This window comes from Bombus affinis, chromosome 12 (genome assembly GCF_024516045.1).
Source record: "Bombus affinis isolate iyBomAffi1 chromosome 12, iyBomAffi1.2, whole genome shotgun sequence".
NCBI lineage: Eukaryota > Metazoa > Arthropoda > Insecta > Hymenoptera > Apidae > Bombus > Bombus affinis.
The window spans coordinates 536,422-550,565 of NC_066355.1; the positions used below are offsets into that span (position 1 = coordinate 536,422).

The 14,144-nt window shown below is 31.5% G+C and overlaps 1 long non-coding RNA gene across 2 annotated transcripts; it reads left to right on the plus strand.

The window, feature by feature from the left end:
• Nucleotides 1-498: 498 nt before the first annotated feature.
• LOC126922445 (uncharacterized) lies at nt 499-3,616 on the plus strand. 2 transcript variants are annotated; one of them, XR_007712766.1, is made up of 5 exons: nt 499-2,465; nt 2,765-2,855; nt 2,910-3,027; nt 3,115-3,338; nt 3,439-3,616. It is a non-coding gene; the product is annotated as an uncharacterized LOC126922445 (long non-coding RNA). The 2 variants fall into 2 exon arrangements; XR_007712765.1 differs by having other exon boundaries at nt 500-2,465; nt 2,928-3,027.
• Nucleotides 3,617-14,144: the final 10,528 nt, after the last annotated feature.

Consider the following 14,144-nt stretch of genomic DNA (forward strand, 5'->3'; position numbering starts at 1 on the left):
TGATTGATCAGGTTAGTTCGTGGCCCATTCTATTTATTAGTTGAGTTTATTTAATGATTTTATTTAGTTTGAATTTATATATCTTCATTGATTGGCTTTATTATCTTTCCTATTATTTCATTTATTTTATTTTGTTTATCTGTCATACATAACCCTTTTATTTTGATTGGACCGCTGCTAATTAAATTCATTGGTCAATTGGTTAGTTATTAGTTAGTTTGTTACTATTGGTTGTGTTTAATTATTCATACGTTTGAATCGCGGCTTGTTTTATTTATTGGTTCATTTAATCATTCCGTTTTATTCGTATTTTGTATATCATTGTTGATTGGTTGTAGTGTCTCTTCCTATTGTTTCATTTACTTTATTTTGTTTGTCTGTTCTATATAGTCCTTTTTATTTTGATTGGTTATTAGTTAATTTATTATTATTGGTCGTGTTTAATTATTCATACGTTATTGGTTCGTGGCGTCACGTGCGGAGTGCGGGACGTGACACCCCCGCCCTTGATGTTTAAATTTCCGAAGGAAATTTGACTGATCGTTTCTCTGAGTTCGTCCGTAGCAGATGTAGTTGCGATTGGTTGTTGGTGGATGTCCCTAGTATGTAGTGACTTTTATCAATATTGAATTAATTATCTATCTGTTAATTATTTTTAACTTTATTTTAGTAGGCGACGTGTAATTTAAATAAAATTAATATTATTTATGTATATATATATAATGTTCAATACTTGGATAATTCAGGGATCGATTCTTAAGTCTGAAAATCGAGTTTTTTATTATGAAGTAATTAGATAAAATACAAAAATAAACAACAATTAATATGCGTCTATAACAATAAATAACAATAATTATATAAACGGGAAATAGCAAGTCTTTGGTACAATGTTTACCTGAAAATTGAAAATCGATTTTCAACGTCCTGAGCCACCGATCTTTCTTCTTCAGTCTTTAAAATCTTAAATAACTATTCTGTAACCTTGTCTGTCTCTAATGTAACTCTCTGTCCGTCCGTTTGGAAAAAACGTGCTTCTTCAAATGGTCGTTCGTAAAACAAAGGAAGGTCGCTCTGTCCGTAAAACACAGCCTGTCGTACTACCCGTAAAACAAAAAGAATCCTTATCCCACATGAACTCTAGGGAGTTCACATATATTTCATTGCGCGTGTTAAGGACTATTCCCTATTCATGACAATCTAAGATGACCGTTCATGAATGTCTCTAGTACATGGTGACTTTTATTAATGCGGTTTTATTATTTATTTGTTAATTATTTGTGACTTTATTTTAGTAGTTGACGTATAATTGAAGTGGGAATAATATTATTCTGTATTTATTTTAGTGTGTATGATTATTGCATGTGGTTTATTGCGCATGCGTGAGAACTGCTTCACGCTCGCGACGGATTTCCAAAATGGATGTTTGTGTACGTCTTAAATAAGAGTGTGGTGTTTTGTAAATTTGTTTGATATTGTAATAATTATTTTGTTACTTAGTTTCAACTCCGTTCTAGTGAAGTGTCAACGGTATTGTTTTGTGTTCGTCGTAATGTGTATGTTTAATTTAACATTGTTTTGTGTTTGTTGTAATATGTGTATATATACTGTGTGTTATTTTAATGTAATAGCGTGTGGATTATATCGTTGTCGAAAATATTAATTACTAATAGAATCGTTTCACCGTTTAATTATAAGGTAGTTTGTATTTATGTAGCTTTTGTTTAATTGGTTTAATCTAATGCGTGCATAGTGTATTGTGTCACCAGTCACCACTGTGTAGTATAACCTTATTTCTTTATACGTTATTTAGTATAGTAATACTGTAATAGCTTAACACAATATGATAATTCCTAATTTTAATCATGTTTGATTATTAATGCTCGGCTAATCTATCTTGATTAATTTCTAGCCTATTTCTATTTTTATTAGCTATTTCTATATCTTCCCAATTAATCTGTTGTTACTTAATACTTGTGATTTATTATTATTTCATATTTGTATAGTATAATTTTTGAGCTAATCTATGTATTATTGGTTAAAACTTGTTTATTGAATTATTACCGTTTGTAGTTTCTCAAATCCTATTCCTTCGATGCTACGTTACCGTGTGTAAGGCATCATCCGGTTTTCATTATATTCAAAATACTTACTACAGATACTTTTATTCATCCTATATTTGTAATTATAAACATATCATTTAGTTAATTAATTCAATATGCGCATAGTGCATTGTGTGAGCGACTGCTATTGTGCATTACAAATCTGTTTCTATATGTGAGGTATAATAATAATCGTGTAATGTAAGTCGAGACAAAACCATGTATTATAGATTAGAACTTGTACACTATATTATTACTGTTCATAGTTACTTCATTTTTATTCTCCAAGTCTACACGCTACGTCGCTCACGCAAGACACCTACCCAACGTAATTGGCATCACCAGGTTTTCATTATGTTCTTATTTGTAAGTATATAAAAAACGTTATTTAATTTATTTAAATCAATATGTATTGAGCTGTATTGTATCAACTATCGCTATTGCGTATTATAGAATTTATTTCCATATGTTGGATACAATAGTTTAACCATATTATATAGGTTAATATAATATAACACTTTCTTATTCTAGTCGTACCTATTATTGTCATTTGGTTAACCTATCTTAATCATTCTATAATTTTTTCTTATTAACTGATTTTATTTCTTCTTATCGAAGACTGATGCGCGAATGTTATAATGCCACTAATTTTCTTGATTTTTTAGTTTCCCTTTTCATTGGACGGCTGTAAGTCTATTGTCGAACATCAATCGTTGATTGATATCGTGTTTCTTTTTGTTTGATTATAATATTGTTGTAAGTTTTAATACTATTATTTCCTTTCATATATGTCAAGGCAATTGAGGTCAGTTCTTGCATTCGTTTCAGCTGACAGTCGTATTCTATGTTCTACGAAGTGGATCCATAATTTATCTCTGCGGAATTCCTGCATGTACACTTCCTTCTACGATGATTAATTGTGGACTAGGTACTTTTTACTTTCACTACCTTTAATGATGTTATTGAATTAACACGTTTTATAGAACACAAATAGTAATCTTTCTTTTGTTTTTAGGTTTCCACTATCTGCACTATTCGACAAGCAGTCATACTTACTTTGGTTTAACTACAATATTGTTATAATCGTTTAGTACTATTATATTTTGTGTTAAGGTAATTGAGGTTAATTCTTCCATTTGTTTCAGATGGCTGTCATACGTTATGTTTTGTGGGCGAATATGGGCTTATGACCTGTCTTTGCATATACACTTCCTTTTACAATAGTTAATTGTTCACAAGGTACTTTTCACTTTCACCGTTTTAATCACTTTATTGAATTAATACATTTTATATTTGAGTAATATGTAGAAAGTACATAGTAATTTCCTTTTCTTTTTAGGTTTCCACTATCTGCATTATTCGACAAGCAGCGCTACACTATATACTACTGCACTGTGTTACCTTCTGAAAACGTTTCGTTTATTGTTTATTTCGGTTATGCGTTAATTTTAACTTATTTAAGTGCACTGTTCGCGGAATCCCTTTTACTTCAATCATGACGTTTTGATTTTCTAAAATTTCTAACACTTTATGCGGTCCTGAATATTGATCGGAAAATTTTCCTCTTCTGGGTTCCTTTAATAGATATACTAGATCTCCTGTTTTGAAGTTTTGCAGGTTGATTCGTATGTCGTAATATTCTTTTGACTTTAACTTAGATTTTATCAGATTTTCTCTTGCCATTTGTTGGACGGTGTCGATTTTATCGAACAGGTCTCTGAGATATTCTGCATATGTTGGTTCCATATTCTCTTCGGTTATCATCTTGCCAGTAGGTTCTCTGGCTAAGTGCCCAAAGACTAGTTCGTGCGGGGAGAATTTCGTTCCTTCGTGTACAGAGGTATTGCAGGAAAACATGGCTAGTTCCACCCATTCGTCCCAGTTTCCGGAATTTTCGATGTACAATTTGAGGTATTCAGTTAATACGTAGTGAGATCTTTCGATGGAGCCATTGCTTTGTGGATGGTATGCTGACGTGGTGTATCGTTTTATGCGAAATCTCTTTGCTACTTTCTTCATTAGCGAGGATGTAAAATTCGCTTCCTGATCGGTAAGGATAGCTCTTGGTGACCCGAATCGGCAAATGAATCGTTTTACGAAAACGTCAGCTATCTCAGCCGAAGAGATTCCTTCCATCGGAATCCCGATTGAATATTTTGTCAATAAAACCTTGAATAGTTAGTATATATTTATTTCCCTTTTGTGTCTTCGGTAATGGACCAACGATATCCATACTAATTTTATCGAACGCTTTACCTGGCATGTCTGTGAACACCATCGGTTGCTTTGTTTTTATTCTAGTTAACTTTTTTAATTGGCATTCTTTGCATGTTCTTACGTATTCCTGGATTTCTTTCTTCATGTTTTCCCAATAATAGTATTGTCGTATTCTTTGATAAGTTTTTGTTACTCCTTTGTGTCCTACTACAGATGATTCATGTTTTTCTCGTATTATGTTGCTTCGCGTTTCCACCGGTGGGGTAATTATTTCCCCAGTACAGATGGTAATAGCTATGATTTTTTCCATGAATACTTCCTTCAGTTTCCTGATTATATATCGCCAAGATATTTCTTCCAGGTTTGTTTTGCTGATGCTAAAGGACGTTAATTGGTTTTTGTTTACCACATCCAGTAAGGATTTCAATGAATTCAATAGATTTTCTGGCGTTATAGGAATATTTCGATCTTCCTTTACGGGTAGGGATACGATGTATTTTCCGGAATCTTGATTCAATCTTGCTCTTTCCAACATTAAATCTTCATAATGCGGCAGTTTCCCTGCTTTCTTCATTTCTAGGGCTCCTTTATCTATCGGAGTGCCCAGTATATCAACGAATATTATTTTATAATCATTTACTTTTGTAATCGAGTCTCGCGTTTCCGAAATTTTTAGTTCCGCAAGTACCGCAGGCATTGCGTCCTTTCCTTGTTGCTGAATTGGTTCGGAAATTGTTATAGAGGGTTCTTCTTCATTCGTTTTATCGATGTCAGTTATCTTTTCCTCGTTTGTGTTTACATCGATTTCGGCTAATGCTTGATCAAAATATTTTGTGGGTGTTTCTTCTAAGGTGAGGTGTTTTCGAATGGAAGTTTTTCCTTGTTTTCCTGGCTTATCGTATTGCGATAATTCGCGTGGTTTAGCTTCAAATATGGGAGAGTCCTCGGTTGGCGTGTCTAGTTCAAATCTTTTGGGGGCGGGATATCGAATCGGTGAATCTTCTTCTATTTTTCTGATCGGTAGACAAACCTCAGGGGGGTTTCTAGATAATGCGTCTGCATTCGCGTTCGCTCTGCCTTATTTGTATATAATATCGAATTCAAAGTCCGACAATTTTAATTTCCATTTCCAAATTCTTGAGGTAGGATCTTTGATGGAATGCATCCACATTAAAGGTTTATGATCGGTTATAATAGTAAATTTTTTCCCGTACAAATATGGTTGGAAGTGCATTGCGCTGTAAACGATCGCTAGACATTCCTTTTAGGTCTTTTCCGATAGGTCCTTGACTTAGTACGCTGCCCAGATGCGTCTCACGACAGAATGATGGTTTTACCGGAGTGTTCGTCGGTTTTGGCGTCGGTTTTACGGGAGTCGTTTGTTGCGTTCGGTTGGATGCCGTCGGATCCGGTCTTCTCGTTGTAGTTTGTAACCTTGAGCGATTTATGGCGTTGCTACTTCGAGGTTCGCCCCCTCCCCTCGAAGGATTCGTCTGGTTTCCCGACTGCCTTGACGCGTAAGGCACAATTATTCCGGCATCTACTCTTGCTTTAAATTTATAACAGACTCTTACTAAATGCCCAGGTTTCTTGCAATAGTTATACATGATAAAGTTTTGTCTTGGAACGTTCGGACGATTCTGCGTCGGTGGTACGAATCTTCGATCCTTGCGATTATTTTTGTTGATACGCGGTTGTTGTTATAATTGTTGTTGTTGTTAGGGCGAGCGCTGTTCCGGTTATAATTGTTTGGGTTTCCTAGTCGTTGACATCGCGATCTATCACTTGTTTCAATTCTTTTGTAGCTCTCACGGCTTGACAAAACGCGTCGTCTAAAGATTGATATCCGGCTAATTTTACTCGCAGAAATATCTCGTTCTGGAGTCCTTTAACGAAGGCTTCTCTTGTGTCTCAATCTATAGTATCTAGCATATCCGCGGGTACAGTACCAAATTCACATCTTTCCCCATCCATTGTTGCTAGCCTGAGATTTCTAACGCGTTCTACGTAGTCTAATATGTCTTCTTCCGGTCGTTGGAACACCGTTGCTAATTCACCTTTATATTCGTTAACTGTGTTTCCCGGACCGAACATATTTTTTAGCTTATTTCCGAAATCACTTAGAGTTAACACTACACTGTCTTCTACGACGAGAAACGCATGTCCGTGTAGTTTATTCATCAATAATTTCACTAAGTGAGGTTCTTGATTTCTTGCACCATACTTTGGGCTCGTTCGCATGCCCTTAAAAATTGAAATACCGACGATCGATGGCCATAGAACACTGGCACTGACTTGATCGCGTCTTTTAACTTAATCGGTTGGGAATTACTATCAATGGGTTCTATTTCTTGCGGAATTAACGGCATTGATGTCGGAATTTCGGTTTCTCTCGATTCCCTACTTGCACGCAGGTCTTCTTCCACTCTACTTAGCATTACACTAATGTCGGTTAGTACGCGAAGATTCTCGTCCCACGCTTTCAATTTTTCCGACAATACCGTGATCGTGTCCTCATTCAGTGTATTACGTTATACAGTATTATGTTTGTTGAGAATTGTGGATCTTGATGGCCGAAATATTGTTATGGAAACAGTAAACTTATACTGGGCATTAATATTAACGTAGACACATATTTATTTTATAAACGATTTCTAGAATATTCATCGATACACACTTGCACGCGTCTCAGCACTTTCTTCCATACCCGACCTTTTATCGACAGTTAACCGACTGAACTGTTTACATTCGTCTGTTTTTCAGTCGCCGTGTACACACATATCTCCACACACAAATATCCACATACAAATATCTCTACTACGCATTTGACCTAGTCCAGCACAAAAATTATACATATCTCAATAATGTTACAACGTATAACATTGTAAAGTATTACTTTGTAACATATCGCGTTATATAGTATAACGTTATAACGAATAACGTTGTATAGAATTAGGTTGCTATGATTAACGTTATATAGTATCACGTAATAACGTATAACGTTATATAAAATTACATTATAACGTATGACGTTATATATTATTACGTTATAATGTCTTAAGTTATGTAGTATGACGTTATTGTCACGTCCCGCGCACCGAACGTGACGTCACGAACCAATAACATATGAATAATTAAACACGACCAATAATAATAAATTAACTAATAACTAACCAATCAACTAATGAATTTAACTAACCACATACCAACCAAAATAAAAGGATTATATAGGACAGACAAACAAAATAAAGTAAATGAAACAATAGAAAGAGACACTACAACCAATCAACAATGATATATAAAATACAAATAAAATGAAATGATTAAATGAACCAATAAATAAAACAAGCAGCGATTCAAACATATGAATAATTAAACATAACCAATAGTAAGAAACTAACTAATAACTAGCCAATTGACCAATGAATTTAATTAGCCGCGGTCCAATCAAAATGAAAGTGTTATGTATGACAGATAAACAAAATAAAATAAATGGAACAATAGGAAAGATAATACAGCTAATCAATGAAGATATGTAAATAAAATCATTAAATAAAAACCAGCTAATAAATCGAACGAACCACGAACCGAACAAATAAATCAAGAAATTAGAATGATTATATATCACGCAATAATAAAGGAGAATAAATGGAACAACAAGAGGATACGCTTTAATCAATCTACAAGTATAAAAAATATAGAATATAATTAATAAACTAAACGAGGTGCGAACTCATCTGATGATTCAAAATAAAATATTCATATAGGACACAACAGTGAAAGGGAAATAATCGAGACAGCAGGGATACACATTTTAATTAATTGTCAAATACAGAAATAAAATGGATAAAGTATGTACAACTGAACCTGTTAATAAGCCACAATGGGCTTGGAAAATTACATATGGAAACTTATTATTAAAATATATATATGTGTGTGTACAATTTACATTGAATCACTAATAACCTGACAAACAGTAATAGTAAATTATTCGATACTGTATTATTAAAACTAGTTACAAAAAAAATATATATATATGTCGGGTTGGCGTTAAGATTAGAGTTAGGGTTAAGGGCGTGAAACGGATCCCTATTGGCATTAAACGTGATCATTATGCAATAGGGGAGATATTTACTAGTGCAAATATGACTATGATAGAATATGACAAGTAATCGCGATAATTAGATACTCGAGAAGCTAATGACAATGATCCTAGGCTCAATAACGAATCCGCGGTCAACGGGATGACGAACTTTACCCTTCTTTAGCGTCTAAGTTGTACTCAATGTTAATGCAAGGAACAATCGCTACGTATAAGAATGACAGTTCAATCGTTGATGATATCGTACAAGAGAGTGGCTCTCCGTCACAGTGACGCTGTCGAGGAAAACTATGATGGGTGTGTCTAAGGGCACGAGATCATCGGATTCGCAGAGGAAAGTCTTCGTTCGAAGGGTGAGGAAAATGGACGTTACTGTTAATTGGTCAATTTCCATGTTGGTCGTTAGAGAAGGATGTTAGCTGTCCTTGGGAAAAGTTGCCAGTGGGAAACGTTCGTGGAAGGATAGATTTCTCTTATCTTCACGTAGTTGGGGCACAGGCTATTTGTCTATTTGAAAGACTTTGTATAATTGAAACTTAATATTCGTAGCGGGTCCTCACCCAACTAAACATATACTGTGAAGATGCGTTGGCATCTGGCAATCATCTTACTCGAAGGACAAAGTTTGCGTGTGGCGAGCCACGGGACAGAAATCGTTGAAATGATTACCGTCGTGCCCTTGAACAAAACGTTCATCCCTTGACCGCGCGTACGACTTGGTTGTCGCCTCGAGCCCCAGCTTACTACCATAAACCTCAAATAAGTACAGTCGGATCGAATGACAATTTCTTATTATTAGTATTACAGTACTAAGGGGTCATCCCCAATTTCCAAAGGGAAGGTACCGGGGTTCTTTCATCTCCGACATATATAAACTTTTTATTTTGATGGTCCGCGGCTGATAAAATTTATTATTCGATCGGTTAGATGTTAGTTTATTATTGGTCATGTTCAATTATTCATACCTTTGAAACACAGCTTGCTCTATTTATAGGTTCATTTAAAAAAATTATTTAATTTTGTCTATTACATATCCTCATTAATTGGTTGCAGTATATTCCCTATTGTTCCATTTATTTTGTTTTGAAATCTTTTTATTTCGATTGGTCCGTGGCTAGTTAAATTTATTAGATAATTGGGTAGATGCTAGTTAGGCTATTATTGGGTTGTACATAATTATTCGTAAGTTTGAATCGCGGGACGGGACAATATAATGTTATATGTTATAATCTAATACTACACATCGTCACATGTCATAACGTAATACTACATAACGTAATACGTTATAACGTAATATTAAATAACGTTATAAGTTATAACGTAATATTATATAATGTTATACGTTATAACGTAATACTGTATAACGGTATACGATATAACGTAATACTATATAACGTCATACGATATAACGTAATACTATATAACGTAATACTATATAACGTAATACTATATAAGGTTATACGTTATAACGTAATACTATATAACGTTATACGATATAACGTAATACTATATACCGTTATACGTTATAACATAATACTATATAACGTTATACGTTATAACGTAATACTATATATCGTTATACGTCATAATGATGTACTATATAACGTTATATGATATAACGTAATACTATATAACGTTATACGTTATAACGTAATACTATATAACGTTATACGCTATAACGTAATAATATATAACGTTATACGATATAACGTAATACTATATACCGTTATACGTTATAACATAATACTATATAACGTTATACGTTATAACGTAATACTATATAACGTTATACGTTATAACGTAATACTATATAACGTTATACGTCATAATGATGTACTATATAACGTTATATGATATAACGAAATACTATATAACGTTACACGCTATAACGTAATACTATATAACGTTATACGTTATAATGTAATACTATATAAGGTTATACGTTATAACGTAATAGTATATAACGTTACACGTTATAACGTATTACTATATAAGCTTATGCGTTATAACGTAATACTATATATCGTTATACGATATAACGTAATACTATATCACGTTACTCAATATAACGTAATACTATGTAACGTAACACGTTATAACGTAATACTATATAACGTTATACGTTATAACGTAATACTATATAGGGTTATAAGTTATAACGTAATACTATATACCGTTATACGTTATAACATAATACTATATAACGATATACGCTATAACGTAATAGTATATAACGTAATACTATATAACGTTACTCGATATAACGTAATACTATGTAACGTAACACGTTATAACGTAATACTATATAACGTTATACGTTATAACGTAATACTATATAACATAATACTACATAACGCTTTACTGGATAATGTTATACGTTATAACGTAATACTATATACCGTTATACGTTACAACATAATACTATATAACGTTATACGTTATAACATAATACTATATAACGATATACGCTATAACGTAATAGTATATAACGTAATACTATATAACGTTACTCGATATAACGTAATACTATGTAACGTAACACGTTATAACGTAATACTATATAACGTTATACGTTATAACGTAATACTATATAACATAATACTACATAACGCTTTACTGGATAATGTTATACGTTATAATGTAATACTATATACCGTTATACGTTATAACATAATACTATATAATGTTATACGTAATAACGTAATACTATATAACGTTATACGTCATAATGATGTACTATATAACGTGATAAGTTATAACGTAATAGTATATAACGTTATACGTTATAACGTAATACTATATGCCGTTATACGTTATAACATAATACTATATAACGTTATACGTAATAACGTAATACTGTCTAACGTTATACGTCATAATGATGTACTATATACCGTTATATATTATAACGTAATACTATATAACGTTATACGTTATAGCGTACTACTATATAACGTTATACGCTATAACGTAATACTATATACCGTTATACGTTATAACATAATACTATATAACGTTATACGTTATAACGTAATACTATATAACGTTATACGTCATAATGATGTACTATATAACAATAAATGATGTAACGTAAGACTATATAACGTTATACGTTATAACGTAATACTATATAACGTTATACGCTATAACGTAATACTATATAACGTTATACGATATAACGTAATACTATATAACGTTATACGTTATAACATAATACTATATAACGTTATACGTTATAACGTAATACTGTATAACGTTATACGTTATAACGTAATACTATATAACGTTATACGTCATAATGATGTACTATATAACGTTATATGATATAACGAAATACTATATAACGTTACACGCTATAACGTAATACTATATAACGTTATACGATATAGCGTAATACTATATACCGTTATACGTTATAACATAATACTATATAACGTTATACGTTATAACGTAATACTATATAACGTTGTACGTCATAATTATGTACTATATGACGTTACACGCTATAACGTAATACTATATAACGTTTTACTATATGACGCTTTACTATATAACGTTATACGTTATAACGTAATACTACATAACGGTATACTATATAACGTTGTACGTTATAACGTAATACTATATAAGGTTATACGTTATAACGTAATACTATATAACGTTATACGTTATAACGCAATACTAAATAACATAATACTACATAACGCCTTACTGGATAATGTTATACGTTATAACGTAATACTATATACCGTTATACGTTACAACATAATTCTATATAATGTTATACGTAATAACGTAATACTATATAACGTTATACGTCATAATGATGTACTATATAACGTTGTGAGTTATAACGTAATAGTATATAACGTTATACGTTATAACGTAATACTATGTAACGTTATACGTTATAACGTAATACTATATATGGTTATACGTTATAACGTAATACTATATAACGTTATACGTTATAACGTAATACTATATAACATAATACTACATAACGCCTTACTGGATAATGTTATACGTTATAACGTAACACTATATACCGTTATACGTTACAACATAATACTATATAACGTTATACGTAATAAGGTAATACTATATAACGTTATACGTCATAATGATGTACTATATAACGTTGTGAGTTATAACGTAATAGTATATAACGTTATACGTTATAACGTAATACTATATACCGTTATACGTTATAACATAATACTATATAACGTTATACGTTATAACGTAATACTATATAACGTTATACGTTATAACGTAGTACTATATAACGTTATACTATATGACGCTTTACTATATAACGTTATACGTTATAACGTAATACTACATAACGGTATACTATATAACGTTGTACGTTATAACGTAATACTATATAAGGTTATACGTTATAACGTAATACTATATAATGTTATACGTTATAACGCAATACTATATAACATAATACTACATAACGCCTTACTGGATAATGTTATACGTTATAACGTAATACTATATACCGTTATACGTTACAACATAATACTATATAACGTTATACGTTATAACATAATACTATATAACGATATACGCTATAACGTAATAGTATATAACGTAATACTATATAACGTTACTCGATATAACGTAATACTATGTAACGTAACACGTTATAACATAATACTATATAACGTTATACGTAATAACGTAATACTATATAACGTTATACGTCATAATGATGTACTATATAACGTGATAAGTTATAACGTAATAGTATATAACGTTATACGTTATAACGTAATACTATATGCCGTTATACGTTATAACATAATACTATATAACGTTATACGTAATAACGTAATACTGTCTAACGTTATACGTCATAATGATGTACTATATACCGTTATATGTTATAACGTAATACTATATAACGTTATACGTTATAGCGTACTACTATATAACGTTATACGTCATAATGATGTACTATATAACAATAAATGATATAACGTAAGACTATATAACGTTATACGTTATAACGTAATACTATATAACGTTGTACGCTATAACGTAATACTATATAACGTTATACGATATAACGTAATACTATATAACGTTATACGTTATAACATAATACTATATAACGTTATACGTTATAACGTAATACTGTATAACGTTATACGTTATAACGTAATACTATATAACGTTATACGATATAACGTAATGCTATATAACGTTATACGTTATAACGTAATACTATATAAGGTTATACGTTATAACGTAATACTATATAATGTTATACGTTATAACGCAATACTATATAACATAATACTACATAACGCCTTACTGGATAATGTTATACGTTATAACGTAATACTATATACCGTTATACGTTACAACATAATACTATATAACGTTATACGTTATAACATAATACTATATAACGATATACGCTATAACGTAATAGTATATAACGTAATACTATATAACGTTACTCGATATAACGTAATACTATGTAACGTAACACGTTATAACATAATACTATATAACGTTATACGTAATAACGTAATACTATATAACGTTATACGTCATAATGATGTACTATATAACGTGATAAGTTATAACGTAATAGTATATAACGTTATACGTTATAACGTAATACTATATGCCGTTATACGTTATAACATAATACTATATAACGTTATACGTAATAACGTAATACTGTCTAACGTTATACGTCA